The sequence below is a fragment of the Pecten maximus genome, chromosome 1 (genome assembly GCF_902652985.1).
Source record: "Pecten maximus chromosome 1, xPecMax1.1, whole genome shotgun sequence".
NCBI classification, from domain to species: Eukaryota; Metazoa; Mollusca; class Bivalvia; order Pectinida; family Pectinidae; genus Pecten; species Pecten maximus.
In genome coordinates this window covers 25,722,465-25,744,068 of record NC_047015.1, presented here as the reverse complement: position 1 = coordinate 25,744,068, position 21,604 = coordinate 25,722,465, and positions in this window count along the sequence as shown.

Genomic DNA, 21,604 nt, shown 5'->3' with positions numbered 1-21,604 from the left:
ATCTTACTATTAAGGCTTCACTAATGTGTTTATATGACAACTTAATTGATTGAAATATTTTGCAATAATAAATGATTGTGTGATTACTTTAAACTTGTTGTGGAGGACTTTGTAAAAATTTTATGCGCAATATGTAATGCCTTTTGCCCATCACTTGCCTCAAATTTTCCAATGACCTTGTCATTGCTGAGCGAATGATTGCACTATATTTTTTAAATACCCTAAATTGACTGCAAGCTAAAGATGAAAACGAAGGCTTGGCGAGGGAGGAAACGAGACAAATGGGAAAAGCTTGATAAGGCAAGATTGCTTGATTTCCCTAAAATGACGGAAACTGAGAGAAGAGATCTTTCAATGGAAATCTATCAGTTAAAACAAGCCATGTCGTATATTACAGAGCATTTGTCTGAGGATGGCCAGTATGACCTGATGGCATTCAGGGGAAAGCCCGACTTAATAAAGGTTTAGTTTTGTTCTCGACGTGTTGCTTGGAAGCTCTAAACCTGGATAGAATATTCTTCAGGATTGACTCAAAAATCAGGTTGGTATTGCCAGTGTAAAGTTGATGCAAGGGTAGGGGGACTGCTGTGTCCACGTTGCATCTGTTCCCTGGTACCTTTCCTATAAGCGTCATCAGCCTGGTATAGCACAACCAACTGCCTCAACAAGTTATCACACTTGCTTGGATGATGCGATGGTGATTTGGAATTGATCTGAGAGTGACAGTGAATGAACGACACTACCAGTTTGTCCCAACACGAACATACTTCAGAATTGGCGGAACAAGACATAACGTTTGTTTGTATTCTTTGTTTGAAACCCTTTTATTATATCGGTAGATACATTTTAACAGATACAACCATGCATTAAATTTATGATCTATTTCACAGCTCTAGCAGTTCTGATGATGACCAAAGCAGTTGTTGAACTTTTCTATATTCGCAAATGGTGGTTCCATAAAAGTAATCACCCCCAACTTACTCAATGATAGACTTTTCTTATACAAAACCATTTATTATAACATAATTTTTTTTATTTATTATCTTTTTAACAAAGGAGATTTTCTCCTTTTTAATTCCTAGTTTAAAGGTTAGGGGCCATTGATATCACCTGAACATACACTTATGTCTGAAAGACATGTTTTGCCTCTGACAATTAAGCCATTGCCAAAATGACCTAAATACATTGCACTGCATAATGTTGAAGGGTGATATAGGTATACCACAAGTTTAGTTTCGCCACTTTATTTTAATACTTTCAAAGTTATAGCCCAGAGAAGAAGAATTGAAAAAAGCAGCACTCATTTGATCTTTGACCTTGATGATCACAGTCAACTAACAGTAGTGCAATGCACATCGGCTTTAGGTGATACAAGTATGCTACTCGTTTCATCCAGATATCTTCCACGTTTTCGATGTTATGACCCGGACAAACATCACTAGAAGAACCAGAAATACCGAGAAGAATCACTTCTCTTCTCTTCTTCTTCAATCGCATGTAAAATTTCAACCCAGATGTATTCATTTAAGACACCATGCATTTCTGAAACCAATTGGAGTGCTGACCAGTGTGTGTATTTCATGTGTTTGTCAGTTTTTGTTAGCCATTATCAATTCGATCTTTCATTTTCATGCCCATTCTACCATCATTAAATGTTCTTTCATATAACTCAATCTCCAGATTATTCGACCTTTCCTTGAGGACTCCCCTCACACTAATTTGACCTCCGGCAAATCTAGAACATGTTCATGTTGACAGACGACAGCAAAAATAATAAGTGATAGTGAAAGCGGTCCGTGGTCAAAGGTCATAGGTTAACCATTCAGAATTGTTTGAGGTTAGAAACGACCAATCAGAGGCATTGAAAGTTGTTACACACCGCAGCTTGTAAACAAAAACAATAATACTCTGTAATGAAGTTTATAACGTGGCATATCCGTAGTGCTATAGGTCCTTGTATATAATCACTGTTATTATGCGAACGGTTGGTTGTGGAAAAAACACGTATTTTCAGCAAAAAATCAGTTATCGATCATGGCCTACCAATATTGAGTGCGAAATAACATCACTCCTAAACAATTTTAAAACTATTTTTCACATTTCACAACATAATAATACACGGGTTCCGTAAACACTGTCAGGTTTTACCGTGTTTTGTTGCTATATTGAGAATTAAACAAATCTTACCTCTCGGCTAATACCACTTCCCACGCTTGTTACACCGGGGAGAGCGTAATCAGCAGAGCCCGGTAGATATTTATCGTGAAGACTTACAGTTGAAGACACTGCCTGTACACATCTCCACGACTGAAAGGCAGTGCTGTGATAATCAATAGTGATCTCACTGAGTCAAACTGACTAGACTAATGATCGAAGATCATAATGAAGACGATTTTAAACGACATTTTGTAAACTCCAATCTGATTGTCTCATAAAGACACCAAATTGACTTGTTAATACGACGATCAAATCAGCGATTTCACATAAGGAGGTTGAAAGTGTTCAGGACAGGAAGTGTAATCGGTTCACCTAAACCAGACACAGTCCGAAAAATAACTACTTTATTTATTTCAAAAATACATAATTAACAATACATATATAATACATGCGAATACAGCATTGCTACAAGAATCAGACATCAGGCTAAGCCCATATAAGTCTTCTTCTTCAGGTTAAACCTGACAGACAGATGTTGCACCTCGTTTGATCCTAAGGTATTATTGTAAAGTATGAAAGTTAAATGTAAATACAAGAGTAAGGTGAGAGGAACCACATATGTCCTTCCAATGCATAAGGTATAATTTATCAAACAGACCAATGGCATTGCAAAAGTTCATAAAAATAGCATTGATCTTTCTGTCGGCCTATCAACAGTGACCTCCCTTCTTATTGTATAATCCATATTGGTTGTATGTAATATGTTTAAGTTTGTTTACCTGTTTTATGTAAGGATAGGACTGAGATAGGCCCTGCCTAATGTCCAATCCTATATTGAAATAACACCAGTCAATAAAATATGTCGAAATTGACAAAAAAGACTTGTATATCATAAAATAATCAATAAAATTTCACTCAAACATTCATTCACACATTCCTACTAATATGTTTTTACAATATACAAAACCAAAACTTGCTAGAGATGAAAATATATCTCTGTATATATACTATGTTTGCTACCAACATCATGTTACTGAGAGAAGATTTAATATATAAGTTAACATGATAAAGCATAACATTATTTAAATGATCAGATGCATTGAGGATACCGCATAATAAACAATAAAGATTTATATAACCTTATAAATTATAAAAGCATATAACATGGTGTCTTAAGTCGGAATATAGGGGACATTGAAAGAAAAAATCTAGGTGCACCACACGCACATAAAGCGTTATCGACCAGGTGATCTTTGAATCTATCACTTGTATAATTCCTAAGCTGACATGAAATGATGTTAAGTTTCCTCGATATATAATTGATGAAAATTGCAGATACAGTCAAATTAATAGTTGATGTTATACTACGTTTAAAAGAAGAAACTGAAAAAGAGTCTCTCACGGTACTACCAAGTGCTGATTACACAGAGTCATTTTTGAAGGAAAGAAACTTTTATATAGCTAGTAGTTCGTGTTTGTGGTATATTGAAGACTCTTTTATTTCTGAATGTATAGACATTGTTTATATTTTAAAATGGCTGTATGATATTGAAGAGATAAGTTGGAGTGAAATTAGTAATAATTTTAAACATTAGTATTAGTTTATGATTTTGTCATCTTGAGCTTAATGACTCTAGTTGTGTTTCGGTAAATAAAATGTGATGAGGAGTACCTCTTCGAAGACCCGTTATTATACGCCTAGCTTCAAGTTGGACAGATTCGAGAAGGTCAGATTCAGTGTAGGCACAGTTATCCCACATAACATCAGAGTATTCCAATACTGGTCGAATCAACTACTTTAACTAGAGTTAGCTGTGTGATAAATATTTGAGATATGTTCCACCCATGTACCTTTACTATTAAATGTTAGTCCTAAGTGATCGTGATATTCTTTTTGTACAATTCGATTATTGCTAAATAGAAGACGAGGATGAACAATATTCAACCTACGAGTGAAGTTCGTAGCTATTGTTTTATCAAAGATAAGAGATTTTGCTTTCTATCAGCTCATTCAGAAATTGAAGCTAAATCATCTTTAATCATTTTAGTAGGTATATGAAGGTCATAAGTATTGTGTACTATAATATAGAGAAAGGCAACCCTTTGTTTTCTGTCAGATAGGTAAGCTTTGAACCGATTATATAATCTACCTTTATTTGCATGTCTTTTTTTTATTTGTGTAAAAGACCTAAATGCTATACTCTATCAAAAGCTTTACTTATATCACCGAAAACAAAGCGCAAATCTTTACCTTGGTCTAAACTACTACTTATAGTATTATAAATATCAGCTAATTGATTAACTGAGTCAGTTGGTCGAAAACCTGACTGGTGTTCACCTAACATATTATGACTAGAAATATAATTATAAGTATTTAAAAAAATAACCCTTTCCAACATTTTAATAAAGATAGATGTTACTGCAATGGGCCTATAATTATTAAGGTCAATGGCTTCGCCTTTTACTTTATTGAGTGAAGTAACATTGGCAACTTTTAAAATATTTTGGATTTCTCCACTAGATAATACTTTATTGAACAACCGTTTGGGTGAATAAACGGAGGAAGGCGAAATGTGATTTACAATAAGTAGTAAGATACCATCAGGCCCAGCTGGTTTGGTTTTATTAAGAATATGCAATTGGCCAACAATATCTTGCTCAGTTATATTAATATCAGAAAGTTCAAAATCGGTCAGGGGAGGTAACTAAGGCAGGCAAGTGTCTAAGATATCAGAGGCAATGTTGGTAAAGAAGTAGTTCAATGCTTCGTCTTTATCTTGTGGATGAACAAGAATTTCATTGTTATTTTTCAGAGGAAAGGATTGAGTGCTGTTAAACGTGATTTTACCCAATGGCTATATGCCCCATTTCTTTGGATTAATGGATTAATCAACAAGAGAATTCTGTATTTTTTTTTTACATATAACTATTCCCTAGTTTGCCTACTCAGATCAATGGTGTCATTCCGAAAACTTCTTATCTTAGATAAAGAACTACATCAGACAACCCTAGACTGTGACGTAATCGGGTATAGCATCATAGAAAGAAACACAATAACAACAGTAGGAATCCTTAATGTCATACAATGTCAATGGATATTGCTTAAACCTCTTAATGGTAATTATCTATAAATTTTACAGTTCGTTTAGATATGAATAAAAAAAAGACCTATTCTTTTCCTTTGTGTGCCACATAATCAGATAGAAGCATACACTTGCGCATATCCCACATAAAATTGATTAATAGTGATAGAACATAAATTAACTCAGAACAATGTAGATCACATGTTATTACCGTTTAAATTTGTGCACAAAATAAGGTAGACTAGCAAACGCATTGTCACGAGATTCCGACACCTTTACCGGATATAACGTCCCTGTAGGTAGGACGTAAGAATTTTACCTGCTGTTCATACGTGTGATTCGTGAGGGGCGACTAGATGCTTTGGACTTTTATTTCCAACCATCTCCCCATAGCTAACATCCCCGTTGACCCTACTTTACTTATCTCTCCTCTGTGAGGAAGTCTGCCGGTTTGAGCCTGAAGTTGGTTCCGAGCTCCGAGCTCCGAGTTCCGTTTAAATAAAACGGACTAGGAATAAGTTCAAAGATTCGTTTAAGAAAAAGTCTATGGACTTTATCTCAAAATGAGACCCGAATCTGGAGAAGGAAAACTATATGAGTCAATTGGTGCATAGTTATTAATCAAGATAAACTTTACGGGCTTGGTCCCAGTTCCTAGTTCCATTTAAGATAAATGGAACTAGGAACCAGTTTTCAGGTCCGTTTAAGAAAAACGGAGCTAGGAACCAGTTCCGAGTTTCGTTTAAAAAAGCAGATCAGTTCCAAAACTCGGAACCAACTTCAGGGTCCCGTAGGTTTTGGTTCCAAGACGTTATACTGGAACTGACATAATATACTTCAGCCGGTCACAGTATACTGACACTCCATCTCGTCACAATATACCGGCTCTTCACCTGGACACATGCTAGCACTGCACCCAGTCACATTATACTGGCACCGCAATCCGGTCACATTATAATGACACTCTACCCGGTCACATCATACTGGTACCTAAATCGGTCACAGTATCATGCTGTCACTCCACCCGGTCAAAGTACCGGAACTCCATCCGGACAGACGGCCAGGGGATATAACCCATAACCTTCCTTTCAGGGTCGAACGGTCGGGGATACAACCTATAACCTTCCTCACAAGGACGAGCGACTGGCTAGGTGGCCGGCCAAGTGATATAATCTCGCTCTCGCGGTCGAACAGTCAGTCATGGGATATAACCAATACTCTTCCTCTTTTTCTTAAACGGTCAGTCAGGGGAGAAAAATCCATGCTCTTCCCTTCAGGGTCAAACGGTCGACAAGGGGATATAATCAATAACCGCCCTCTTGGGGTCAAATGGTCAGTCTGATTGAACCCATAACATTCCTCATAGGGTTGAACGGTCCAGGGATACAACCTAAAACCTTCCTCACATGGTCGAATGGTCAACTGAAGGTTGAAAGTAAAGCGGCAGAGCAAGGGAAAATTAGGAAGGAGGAATTGTTTAGAAAGAGGAGAAAATATTAAATCAGAATCGGAGTTTTTTTTCCCCCTCTTCTTTCAGAACTCTTTTTTCCAGATGCAAGGAAGAGGTGTCTCGATAGTATATCAGAGAGTTAAATCAACCAACTCAGATAACACGGCCGACATGACAAAATAGAACTATATGTAATGAGATTATCACGGGTATTCAAAGAGTGGTCAGTTAGTAGGGACCAACCAACCAATTGTTTTTCCATAGACTTTAGTGTTAACGTTTTGGAGTATATCATTAAAATTCTTGAATTCAATATGGCAATTATGGTTTATAACAAAAGTTTAGGGTATCATGTAACACGTAATTAAAAAAAAAGGTTGGGTCCTTTAGCTCAATTTTTTCCAGGGTAGCCATTTTGAAAATGGGTGAATTTCGAAGTAAAACTTCTCAAAAATCTGAAATGTTTACCTGTTAATTATGATGACCTGAACGTTTGGGAAAAAATTCAATCAGACTTACGAAATTTATGTCAACATTTCTTATGGACAATTACCTATCAGGCCACATATATATTTTGTTACTTCATAACATACTGGCCAATCAGTGGCTGCCAGACATTTTATCCCTGGCTCAACTTTCTATACACAGGGGATGTTTCAAAAATCTATTTATAATGGAATAAGCTCAACGTGTCAGTGCTGAGTATTCGGCAAATGAAGCTTAAAAAAAAAAAAAAATCACTCATTATGTCGAACGCCTTGAAGGGTATTATGAATAATTCCACCATAAAACAATATTTCTCCGAGATGAAAGCAACTAAGTAGTTATTGCACGGATATTGGATCGGAACCCTACAATGATTTTTTTTTTGTATGTTTTAAAATAGAAACCGGTCCTTTCATACTTAGTAAACCGGGTGAAACAAAACAAATCGTTTTTTATTGTTTCGGAAGGAGTGCAAACGTGATATTTGTAGTGTGGTGACAGATAAAACTAGTGTTTGCGCCATATGACACTATCCGCATATGGTATGTCCTCTCAAGGGCCATTTTTCTGTTCCATGAATAGATCACAAAAGAAATCACCGATTCCGCGAACGATACCATCCACTAGGATACATCAATCCCGTGACGTCCCCGAATCTACAGGGGGGAGATTGCTATAAAACCCATAAATGATCAATAATACAATTAATGGTATTGGTTATGTGATAGGCATACCTTGGAGAAAACACTGATCTGTTATTGGACACATTTACTATCCACTGGAACAGTGTTTTCTGATCGATAGGATACATTAGTGGCTGTAGGTATTAAGACCACGCTGGACTGATGCGTCCCTTTTGAGACTTATACGCTGTAGTTATGATGGATTACTGCCTCTTCTTTTCATATAGGGTCTCGATATAATCATTCGTACTGATGTCACCTCGTTATGTAAAATCCCGTATTATATGTACAGCGATTGATCTTCACATACAAATTGTTTAAATGACCAGGGACTGCTCGATAGGCTGGTAGATTACTGGAGATAGTTTAAAACTCTATGGAGCTTTGAACACGGCTCAGTTGGTAGCCTGCGTCCATTTTTGTTATATTTTCGCGCTATATAGTGTCCCGGCCCCAACGAAATTGTATCGCCAAATACAAACGCAACCCATCGAACTCTCTTAAAAATTTGTTTGAACCTTTCTGATATATAACTACACAATCATCGGGAAAGGTAATGTTGACTACATATAAGGTAATGTTGACTACACATAAGGTAATGGTTACACCTAAGTTAATGTTGACTACACATAAAGTAATGTTGACTACACATAAGGTAATGTTAACTACACATAAGGTAATGTTGACTACACATAAGGTAATGTTGACTACACATAAGGTAATGTTGACTACACATAAGGTAATGTTGACTACACATAAGGTAATGTTTACTACACATAAGGTAATGTTGACTACACATAAGGTAATGTTGACTACACATAAGGTAATGTTGACTACACATAAGGTAATGTTGACTACACATAAGGTAATGGTTACTACACATAAGGTAATGTTGACTACACATAAGGTAATGTTTACACAAGGTAATGTTTACACATAAGGTAATGTTTACACATAAGGTAATGTTGACTACACATAAGGTAATGTTTACACATAAGGTAATGTTGATTACACATAGGGTAATGTTTACACATAAGGTAATGTTGACTACACATAAGGTAATGTTGACTACACATAAGGTAATGTTTACACATAAGGTAATGTTGACTACACATAAGGTAATGTTGACTACACATAAGGTAATGTTTACACATAAGGTAATGTTGATTACACATAGGGTAATGTTTACACATAAGGTAATGTTGACTACACATAAGGTAATGTTGACTACACATAATGTAATGTTTACACAAGGTAATGTTTACACATAAGGTAATGTTGATTACACATCAGGTAATGTTGACTACACATAAGGTAATGTTGACTACACATAAGGTAATGTTAACTACACATAAGGTAATGTTGACTACACATAAGGTAATGTTAACTACACATACGGTAATGTTGACTACACATAAGGTTATGTTTACTACACATAAGGTAATGTTTACACCTAAGGTAATGTTGACTACACATAAGGTAATGTTGACTACACATACGGTAATGTTGACTACACATAAGGTAATGTTGACTACACATAAGGTAATGTTGACTACACATAAGGTAATGTTTACACATCAGGTAATGTTAACTACACATACGGTAATGTTGGCTACACTTAAGGTAATGTTGACTACACATAAGGTAATGTTTACTACATATAGGGTAATGTTGACTACATATAAAGTAATGTTTACACATAAGGTAATGTTGACTACACATCAGGTAATGTTACCTACACATAAGGTAATGTTGACTACACATAAGGTAATGTTTACACAAAAGGTAATGTTGACTACATATAAGGTAATGTTTACACAAAAGGTAATGTTGACTACACATAAGGTAATGTTGACTACACATAAGGTAATGTTTACACAAAAGGTAATGTTGACTACACATAAGGTAATGTTTACACAAAAGGTAATGTTGACTACACATAAGGTAATGTTGACTACACATAAGGTAATGTTGACTACATTAAGGTAATGTTTACACATAAGGTAATGTTTACACATCAGGTAATGTTGACTACACATAAGGTAATGTTGACACATAAGGTAATGTTGACTACACATACGGTAATGTTGACTACACATACGGTAATGTTTACTACACATAAGGTAATGTTGACTACACATAAGGTAATGTTGACTACACATAAGGTAATGTTGACTACATATAAGGTGATGTTGGTTAAACATAAGGTAATGTTTACTACACATAAGGTAATGTTTACTACACATAAGGTAATGGTTACTACACATAAGGTAATGTTTACTACACATAAAGTAATGTTGACTACACATAAGGTAATGTTTACTACACATGAGGTAATGTTGGTTACACATAAGGTAATGTTGACTACACATAAGGTAATGTTGACTACACATAAGGTAATGTTTACACAAGGTAATGTTAACTACATATAAGGTAATGTTGACTACATATAAGGTAATGTTTACACATAAGGTAATGTTTACTACACATAAGGTAATGTTTACACATAAGGTAATGTTGACTACATATAAGGTAATGTTTACTACACATAAGGTAATGTTGACTACACATAAGGTAATGTTTACACATAAGGTAATGTTGATTACACATAGGGTAATGTTTACACATAAGGTAATGTTGACTACACATAAGGTAATGTTGACTACACATAATGTAATGTTTACACAAGGTAATGTTTACACATAAGGTAATGTTGATTACACATCAGGTAATGTTGACTACACATAAGGTAATGTTGACTACACATAAGGTAATGTTAACTACACATAAGGTAATGTTGATTACACATCAGGTAATGTTGACTACACATAAGGTAATGTTGACTACACATAAGGTAATGTTGACTACACATAAGGTAACGTTGACTACACATAAGGTAAGGTTGACTACACATAAGGTAATGTTGACTACACATAAGGTAATGTTGACTACACATAAGGTAATGTTAACTACACATACGGTAATGTTGACTACAAATAAGGTTATGTTTACTACACATAAGGTAATGTTTACACCTAAGATAATGTTGACTACACATAAGGTAATGTTGACTACACATACGGTAATGTTGACTACACATAAGGTAATGTTGACTACACATAAGGTAATGTTGACTACACATAAGGTAATGTTTACACATAAGGTAATGTTAACTACACATACGGTAATGTTCGCTACACATAAGGTAATGTTTACTACACATAAGGTAATGTTGACTACACATAAGGTAATGTTGACTACACATAAGGTAATGTTTACACATAAGGTAATGTTAACTACACATACGGTAATGTTGGCTACACATAAGGTAATGTTTACTACACATAAGGTAATGTTGACTACATATAAGGTAATGTTCACTACACATAAGGTAATGTTGGCTACACATAAGGTAATGTTTACTACACTTAAGGTAATGTTGACTACACATAAGGTAATGTTTACACAAAAGGTAATGTTGACTACACATAAGGTAATGTTTACTACATATAAGGTAATGTTGACTACATATAAAGTAATGTTTACACATAAGGTAATGTTGACTACACATAAGGTAATGTTACCTACACATAAGGTAATGTTGACTACACATAAGGTAATGTTTACACAAAAGGTAATGTTGACTACATATAAGGTAATGTTTACACAAAAGGTAATGTTAACTACACATAAGGTAATGTTGACTACACATAAGGTAATGTTTACACAAAAGGTAATGTTGACTACACATAAGGTAATGTTTACACAAAAGGTAATGTTGACTTCACATAAGGTAATGTTGACTACACATAAGGTAATGTTGACTACATATAAGGTAATGTTTACACATAAGGTAATGTTTACACATAAGGTAATGTTGACTACACATAAGGTAATGTTGACACATAAGGTAATGTTGACTACACATACGGTAATGTTGACTACACATACGGTAATGTTTACTACACATAAGGTAATGTTGACTACACATAAGGTAATGTTGACTACACATAAGGTAATGTTGACTACATATAAGGTGATGTTGGTTAAACATAAGGTAATGTTTACTACACATAAGGTAATGTTTACTACACATAAGGTAATGGTTACTACACATAAGGTAATGTTTACTACACATAAAGTAATGTTGACTACACATAAGGTAATGTTTACTACACATGAGGTAATGTTGGTTACACATAAGGTAATGTTGACTACACATAAGGTAATGTTAACTACATATAAGGTAATGTTGACTACATATAAGGTAATGTTGACTACACATAAGGTAATGTTGACTACACATAAGGTAATGTTTACACATAAGGTAATGTTGACTACATATAAGGTAATGTTTACTACACATAAGGTAATGGTTACTACACATAAGGTAATGTTTACACAAAAGGTAATGTTGACTACACATAAGGTAATGTTTACTACACATGAGGTAATGTTGGTTACACATAAGGTAAAGTTGACGACACATAAGGTAATGTTGACTACACATAGGGTAATGTTGACTACATATAAGGTAATGTTGACCACACATAAGGTAATGTTGACACATAAAGTAATGTTTACTACATATCAGGTAATGTTGACTACAAATAAGGTAATGTTACCTACACATAAGGTAATGTTACCGACACATAAGGTAATGTTGACTACACATAAGGTAATGTTACCTATACATAAGGTAATGTTTACTACACATAAGGTAATGTTACCTACACATAAGGTAATGTTGACTACATATAAGGTAATGTTGACTACACATAAAGTAATGTTGACTACACATAAGGTAATGTTGACTACACATAAGGTAATGTTGACTACACATAAGGTAATGTTGACTACACATAAGGTAATGTTGACTACACATAAGGTAATGTTTACTACACATGAGGTAATGTTTACTACACATAAGGTAATGTTTACACATAAGGTAATGTTGACTACATATAAGGTAATGTTTACTACACATAAGGTAATGGTTACTACACATAAGGTAATGTTTACACATAAGGTAATGTTGACTACACATAAGGTAATGTTTACTACACATGAGGTAATGTTGGTTACACATAAGGTAATGTTGACTACATATAAGGTAATGTTGACTACACATAGGATAATGTTTACACCTAAGGTAATGTTGACTACACATCAGGTAATGTTTACTCATATGGTAATGTTGACTACACATAAGGTAATGTTGACTACACATAAGGTAATGTTGACTACACATAATGTAATGTTGACTACACATAAGGTAAGGTTGACTACACATAAGGTAATGTTGACTACACATAATGTTATGTTGACTACACATAAGGTAATGTTGACTACACATAAGGTAATGTTTACTACACATAAAGTAATGTTTACACATAAGGTAATGTTTACTACACATAAGGTAATGTTGACTACACATAAGGTAATGTTGACTACACATAAGGTAATGTTGACTACACATAAGGTAATGTTAACTACACATAAGGTAATGTTGACTACATATAAGGTAATGTTTACTACACATAAGGTAATGGTTACTACACATAAGGTAATGTTTACACATAAGGTAATGTTGACTACACATAAGGTAATGTTGACTACACATAAGGTAATGGTTACTACACATAAGGTAATGTTTACACATAAGGTAATGTTGACTACACATAAGGTAATGTTTACACATAAGGTAATGTTGGTTACACATAAGGTAATGTTTACTACACATAAGGTAATGTTGACTACACCTAAGGTAATGTTACCTACACATAAGGTAATGTTGACTACACATAAGGTAATGTTGACTACACATAAGGTAATGTTGACTACACATAAGGTAATGTTGACTACATATAAGGTAATGTTTACTACACATAAGGTAATGTTTACACATAAAGTAATGTTTACTACATATCAGGTAATGTTGACTACAAATAAGGTAATGTTACCTACACATAAGGTAATGTTACCGACACATAAGGTAATGTTGACTACACATAAGGTAATGTTACCTATACATAAGGTAATGTTTACTACACATAAGGTAATGTTACCTACACATAAGGTAATGTTGACTACAGATAAGGTAATGTTGACTACACATAAAGTAATGTTGACTACACATAAGGTAATGTTTACTACACATGAGGTAATGTTGGTTACACATAAGGTAAAGTTGACTACACATAAGGTAATGTTGACTACACATAGGGTAATGTTGACTACATATAAGGTAATGTTGACCACACATAAGGTAATGTTTACACATAAAGTAATGTTTACTACATATCAGGTAATGTTGACTACAAATAAGGTAATGTTACCTACACATAAGGTAATGTTACCGACACATAAGGTAATGTTGATTACACATCAGGTAATGTTGTCTACACATAAGGTAATGTTGACTACACATAAGGTAATGTTGACTACACATAAGGTAATGTTAACTACACATAAGGTAATGTTGACTACATATAAGGTAATGTTTACACATAAAGTAATGTTTACTACACATAAGGTAATGTTTACACTTAAGGTAATGTTACCTACACATAAGGTAATGTTACCTACACATAAGGTAATGTTACCTACACATAAGGTAATGTTGACTACACATAAGGTAATGTTGACTACACATAAGGTAATGTTGACTACACATAAGGTAATGGTTACACCTAAGTTAATGTTGACTACACATAAGGTAATGTTGACTACACATAAGGTAATGTTTACTACACATAAGGTAATGTTTACATATAAGGTAATGTTTACACATAAGGTAATGTTGACTACACATAAGGTAATGTTGACTACACATAAGGTAATGTTTACTACACATAGGGTAATGTTGACTACACATAAGGTAATGTTTACACCTAAGGTAATGTTGACTACACATAAGGTAATGTTTACACCTAAGGTAATGTTGACTACACATAAGGTAATGTTGACTACACATAAGGTAATGTTTACTACACATAAGGTAATGTTGACTACACATACGGTAATGTTTACTACACAAAAGGTAATGTTGACTACACATAAGGTAATGTTGACTACACATAAGGTAATGTTTACTACACATAAGGTGATGTTGGTTAAACATAAGGTAATGTTTACTACACATAAGGTAATGTTTACTACATATAAGGTAATGTTGCCTACATATAAGGTAATGTTTACACATAAGGTAATGTTTACACATAACGTAATGTTACCTACACATAAGGTAATGTTGACTACACATAAGGTAATGTTGACTACACATAAGGTAATGTTGACTACACATAAGGTAATGTTGACTACACATAAGGTAATGTTGACTACACATAAGGTAATGTTGACTACACATAAGGTTATGTTGACTACACATAAGGTAATGTTGACTACACATAAGGTAATGTTTACTACACATAAAGTAATGTTTACACATAAGGTAATGTTTACTACACATAAGGTAATGTTGACTACACATAAGGTAATGTTGACTACACATAAGGTAATGTTGACTACACATAAGGTAATGTTAACTACACATAAGGTAATGTTGACTACACATAAGGTAATGTTGACTACACATAAGGTAATGGTTACTACACATAAGGTAATGTTGACTACACATAAGGTAATGTTGACTACACATAAGGTAATGTTTACACATAAGGTAATGTTAACTACACATAAGGTAATGTTGACTACATATAAGGTAATGTTGACTACATATAAGGTAATGTTGACTACACATAAGGTAATGTTTACTACACATACGGTAATGTTTACACCTAAGGTAATATTGACTACCCGTAAGGTAATGTTGACTACACATAAGGTAACGTTTACTACACATAAGGTAATATTGACTACCCATAAGGTAATGTTGATTACACATAAGGTAATGTTGACTACACACAAGGTAATGTTGACTACACATAAGGTAATGTTTACACAAGGTAATGTTTACACATAAGGTAATGTTGACTACACATAAGGTTATGTTTACACAAGGTAATGTTTACACATAAGGTAATGTTGACTACACATAAGGTAATATTTACTACACATAAGGTAATGTTGACTACACATACGGTAATGTTTACACCTAAGGTAATGTTGACTACACATAAGGTAATGTTGACTACACATAAGGTAATGTTTACTACACATAAGGTAGTATTGATTACACATAAGGTAATGTTGACTACACATAAGGTAATGTTTACACAAGGTAATGTTAACTACATATAAGGTAATGTTGACTACACATAAGGTGATGTTGGTTAAACATAAGGTAATGTTGACTACACATAAGGTAATGTTTACACAAGGTAATGTTTATTACACATAAGGTAATGGTTACTACACATAAGGTAATGTTTACTACACATAAAGTAATGTTGACTACACATAAGGTAATGTTTACTACACATGAGGTAATGTTGACTACACATAAGGTAATGTTGACTACACATAAGGTAATGTTGACTACACATAAGGTAATGTTGACTACACATAAGGTAATGTTGGTTACACATAAGGTAATGTTTACTACACATAAGGTAATGTTGACTACACATAAGGTAATGTTTACTACACATAAGGTAATGTTGACTACACATAAGGTAATGTTGACTACACACAAGGTAATGTTGTCTACACATAAGGTAATTTTGAATAATCACAAGATAATGTTGAATACATAATACTAAAAGGTAATGTTGAACACAGAATACGGCTTCCAATTATTTTCAACAGAAAAAAAAACCCATTGTCAAATTCTGCAGGACCAAAATTTGTACCATACTTTGCAGTGACGTAGATCTAACTGTCTCTAATCCAGAAATCTTCGGCGAGCTCCTCCTAGACTGTGATCATCATTACCTTGGATTCTAACGAAAGGCAAGTCAGTTAACTAGAACTCTGCCCCAGAGAACGTAGCAATGCGATTCATTGGAGCCGTCTGAACCTTCTCAATATCTAAATATTGAAACAGATAACTCTCATGTTAACTCAGAATTAAAAAAAAAAAGCATCAACAATGTATGGAACTGACCCCTGTGAAGAGAACATTGCATACAAGAGATCTGTGGTATTCTTGATATTCATTGGAATTAGGTGTTGACGTTAATCAAGAGGGCCTAACCCATCCGACAACAATTACCAACGACAACTTACCTGAACTGACCTGAGCTGAGTGGCGTTGGTTCGTTTGAAGTCTAGTACTACACGATTTTTTTAAAATTATTACTCTTGAATTGGATATTGACTGATGATTCGGAGTTTGTATGAATATATATATATATATATATATATAATAAAATAAAAAGTCAAACACAGATCTGCCTAATATATATGTAATTGAACCTGAAAGTGAATGAAATATGAACCAGTATTTTCACTAGATACCTGTTTGTTTGATCTGGATTTAAGCTGACAGACAGAGCTACATCGGCAAAATCGCCAAACTTGTTTCGCGTTCACGGTCAGAGAACAAAATGTAAATGTAGTATATTGTTTTGAAGCTGTGCAGTCGAACAGACACGCCAGGCGCCATATTATATCAAGTGTGTCAAATATTTAGCTTCTTACGATAGCAACACTGATAAGTTCGATGAAGTTCTGAGTCACGTGATTGAATCAAATACATGTATCAGATTAATTTGGAGCCCCTCATTGACCACAGTTAAAGCTGAAGAAGGCAGCCAGGTGGTTGCCGAAAGGTACTCATGTAGCCATATACATATGTACCACATCAAGTGTGCCGATTGTCCAGTTTAATATGAAGGCGACTCGGAGAGAGCTTATCACGAGGGTCCTCAGCTGTGGAGGCTCACATGACGTCCCCACTCCTTTTCGACGTCTTTCATCAGTGTTCTTGACCAGGATCTACGCTGCTCCAGAGAGCGGTTAAAGATGACATACATCTTGCCAACCAAACTGCACTTAACCAGAATATGAACATGAGACGCCCACAGCTTATTCAAGTGATTCACTCTCACTACCTAGGGTTAATCCTGAGTCAAGTGACTGAATCCCACACTAGATTAGTCTAGAACTCTTACTGACCGCGGTTAAAGCTTAAGCATTTTTGATACTCTTTTATCGTAAAATAGTGCTTAATTGTATTTGCCCTCTAGTCGAGTTCACCTTTTATTAGGATTCTCTAAAGATATGTATCTCCATTGGTAGGATGATGCGACCAGATGTAGAGTCACACTACAATGTCAAGGCTACGCCGTTTTTGATTGACCCATCATATTGTTACGTTCCTAACTGGTTTTGTGCACGATAACACACTTTTATTTCAAATAATAATCCCCCAAGTAATTCCACTGTGCGGAGCACCAGAAACCACCAATATCGTGAAGGGTGTGCAAAACTGTAGCTTGCACAAATAGAAAACTGTTTTGTAGAAATACACGGCAACATAACAGACCTGTTGTATTTGGTATTCCTCCCCTTCCGGTGATAGGCGTCTAGAAGGAAACATCAAATACCATTTTCAAGGGGTTTTGTATGTCGTGGCGTGGGAACAGAACTCATTACCATCTTCATAGTAGCAGCCGCTCAATCAAGGCTTTAATTGAGGCAGTAATGGGAGACATCAGGCAGAATAAAGTTTATAAACGAGACGAAGATACAAAATGTATCATGGCCTACCTACAGGAGGTGACCAAGGGAATTTCATTATCTATTCTCTGTGAGTCATGTGTAAGAACAAGCTTGAATATATATGTTTACTTACAAAATTTCAATAAAATACAATAAAAAAATATCCAAACCAAGAACATTACCTCAAACAATTCATTATGAATTGCGTCGCTTTTATTTACACATGACTGAGACAAACTTATAAGATTGTGCAGCGGTAATAAAATGAGACGACGGAACTAATTTTCCGTTCAAACTGCGTATTACAGGATGTAAGTATAGAGAAGGAACAAAAGGGGCAGAAAAAGGATGGAAATGTCTGTCGCTAATGAAGGTCAAAAATAGAATTGCCAAGTAACTTGAAGCTTTGCTAGCTCGATAACCAATACTACAAAAGGTGTCTTATTAGTCATTGCGACTTACTAATCAGGATTGATTTTTATTTCTCTGTTAGGTGTTATAGACGTGACTTGGGTTTTAAACATATCTTGTCTGGGAGCACCCTTCACATAATGATACATGTTCATTGAATACGTGAGAAGAGTCCATATGAACCACCTGGATTAATTCCATAAACATATTTTTGGTTGCTTTAAGTTATCGAAAAAGCTTAGGCGATGTGCAGAAACACGTTAATTATCCATTGATTGTGGTGGCAATTAGCTGTCATTGGACTTGAACGTTTGAACATGAATACAATAACAGGGTAATTCAACATGGATGGTGTATCAATCTTCTGTCCAGGGGCATTAGAATGTGATTAAAAGCAAGCCCCTTGGAAAATAAGGGGGTTCTTTAACCTTTTCCTTATATTAACCTCTTTTCTCCCAGTAATTTCATCGGAACTGAAAAAAAAGTGTCATTTTGCTATAACATGATTTCCCACCCCTTTACGTCAATATGTTTTGCGATTGTTTTTTTTTTTTTTTTGTTTTTTTTTTAATTTTTGTTTAACGTCCTATTAACAGCCAGAGTCATTTAAGGACGTGCCAGGTTTTGGAGGTGGAGGAAAGCCGGAGTACCCGGAGAAAAACCACCAGTCTACGGTCAGTACCTGGCAACTGCCCCACGTAGCTTTCGAACTCGCAACCCAGAGGTGGAGGGCTAGTGATAAATTTAAAGTGTCGGGACACTTCTTTTTTTTATTTTTCAAAAGATTTTAATCATCAAATTGAAACGAACACCTGAGTCGGGACACCTTAACCGCTCGGCCACCGCGGCCCCATGTTTTGAGAAAACCCCATATCTATTTAGAAACTTACGAATATAACCATTGTAAATTTGATGGCAAAAAAGAAATTCAATTTATCAGCCAAGTTTCCATTGTAAGAAATTTGCTTTTGAATTACCGATATAATTTGCTGACATCAATTGAAACCTGTACTCAAAATAATGAAGTATAGGCTGGATATTAAAGCTGAAAGTAATGATACATAATACATACAAAAGAAAACAATAAAAATAATAGCATTTCAATTGTAGTGAATTTGAAATTAAGATGCATCTATTATTTTACGTTTGCAGTCATATACTTCACAGAATTATTCCATATCTGCTGTCCCCAGAGCGCGTCGTTGCATCCCCTTTTCCTACCTCTGCTTTGTTTCCCGTCGCTGGGACTTCTAGAAAGCCGTCTTCATATGAACCTTGCTGCTGCGAGCTCGTTTGAAGACTGACTATAAACTATTTTCGCTTAAGATTTTGCTCTTGCAATAGTTAAGGTAATATGAAAACGGCGTTGCGAATGATGATCCTTGGTGCTGCGAGTTCGTTTGAAGACTATAAACTTATTTTCGCTTAGGATTTTGCGCTTGCAATAGTTAAGGTCATATGAAGACGAAGTTTGCGAATGATGGACCACTGAACTACGTTATTATAGTGCTATCATACTGAAATTCAACTCGTGGACACAGACATGACATCATCCCTTCATGGTAAACCGACAACAGGCTAACCAGCCTTTCCAGATAAACGTACAGCAGAGTAGTGCCATGTTTGGGCCATGTTTAATTTCGGTCTGGAGACAAAGACAATCCTCTAATTAACGGAAACTAAGCGCTAAGACAGAAAATTGGAGTAACTGCGCAATTAGGCGATAGATAAGAAATCAGTACTTTGGAAACAGAGAGAAACTGGTCATGAATTGACAACTGGTATGAAGCAATAGAGCGGGTAGTGTGCTACCTCCTAGGATCGAACCTTCAGCATTCGTCTTGACGGTCTGCTGCTCTACCTATTGCTCTAAAGGGCAATAGGTAGCAGTGTACAGTAAAAATGCCAAATTCTGAAAAATATGGCACATGCTTTAGATATGTAAACATTGCCAGTTAACCTTACATATAACCTCTAATAAAGTATATATATTTGAAATCTGTACAACATTTGCAATTTTAATAGAGCTCTGAAGGATAAGTAAACTGATATTTTCTGTGATTTTTAGAGCTGTGAATACCATGGTAACAGCTTAAAAAATTCTCAAAAATTGCAAAATATTATGATATTTGACCCAAAATGGCACAATTCTCTACACAATTTTTTTTCTGAAACCTATTTAAAATTAAATATCTCTATCCCAAAGACAGAATTAATCTTGTTTGGACATATGTTGTAAATTAAGTTTTTCCGCTATCTTACCTTTTCTGTGGGCTTCCATTTTGCGCTGTAGGCGAAACTAAATTTCCTGTGTAAACACACGTTCGGAAAATCCGGATATTTAAAATCCGGAACCAATTTATTGATTTTTGTTTTAATAAATGTGAAGCCTGTTTGTACTACTTCATACTGGATATACCAATTATAGTGTACATTTATTTTTTCATTTTTTATACATATCATAATACAGGAGTTATTTGCTTAACAAAAAAATTGCCCATGGCCAGGCTGTCTTACTGTGGTGTGCTACCTTATACATCACTTTTGTTAATTCTAATTTTACTAAAAACCCCATGAATGTCTAGAATATGTTCCGACGAACAAAATGACATATCGGGTTACTGTGTATCTTTAATAGTCACCGAGTATTGCTGATTTCCCTGAGAGGTGTATTTTGACAACTTTTTCTCTCAATCCAGTAATAAGGG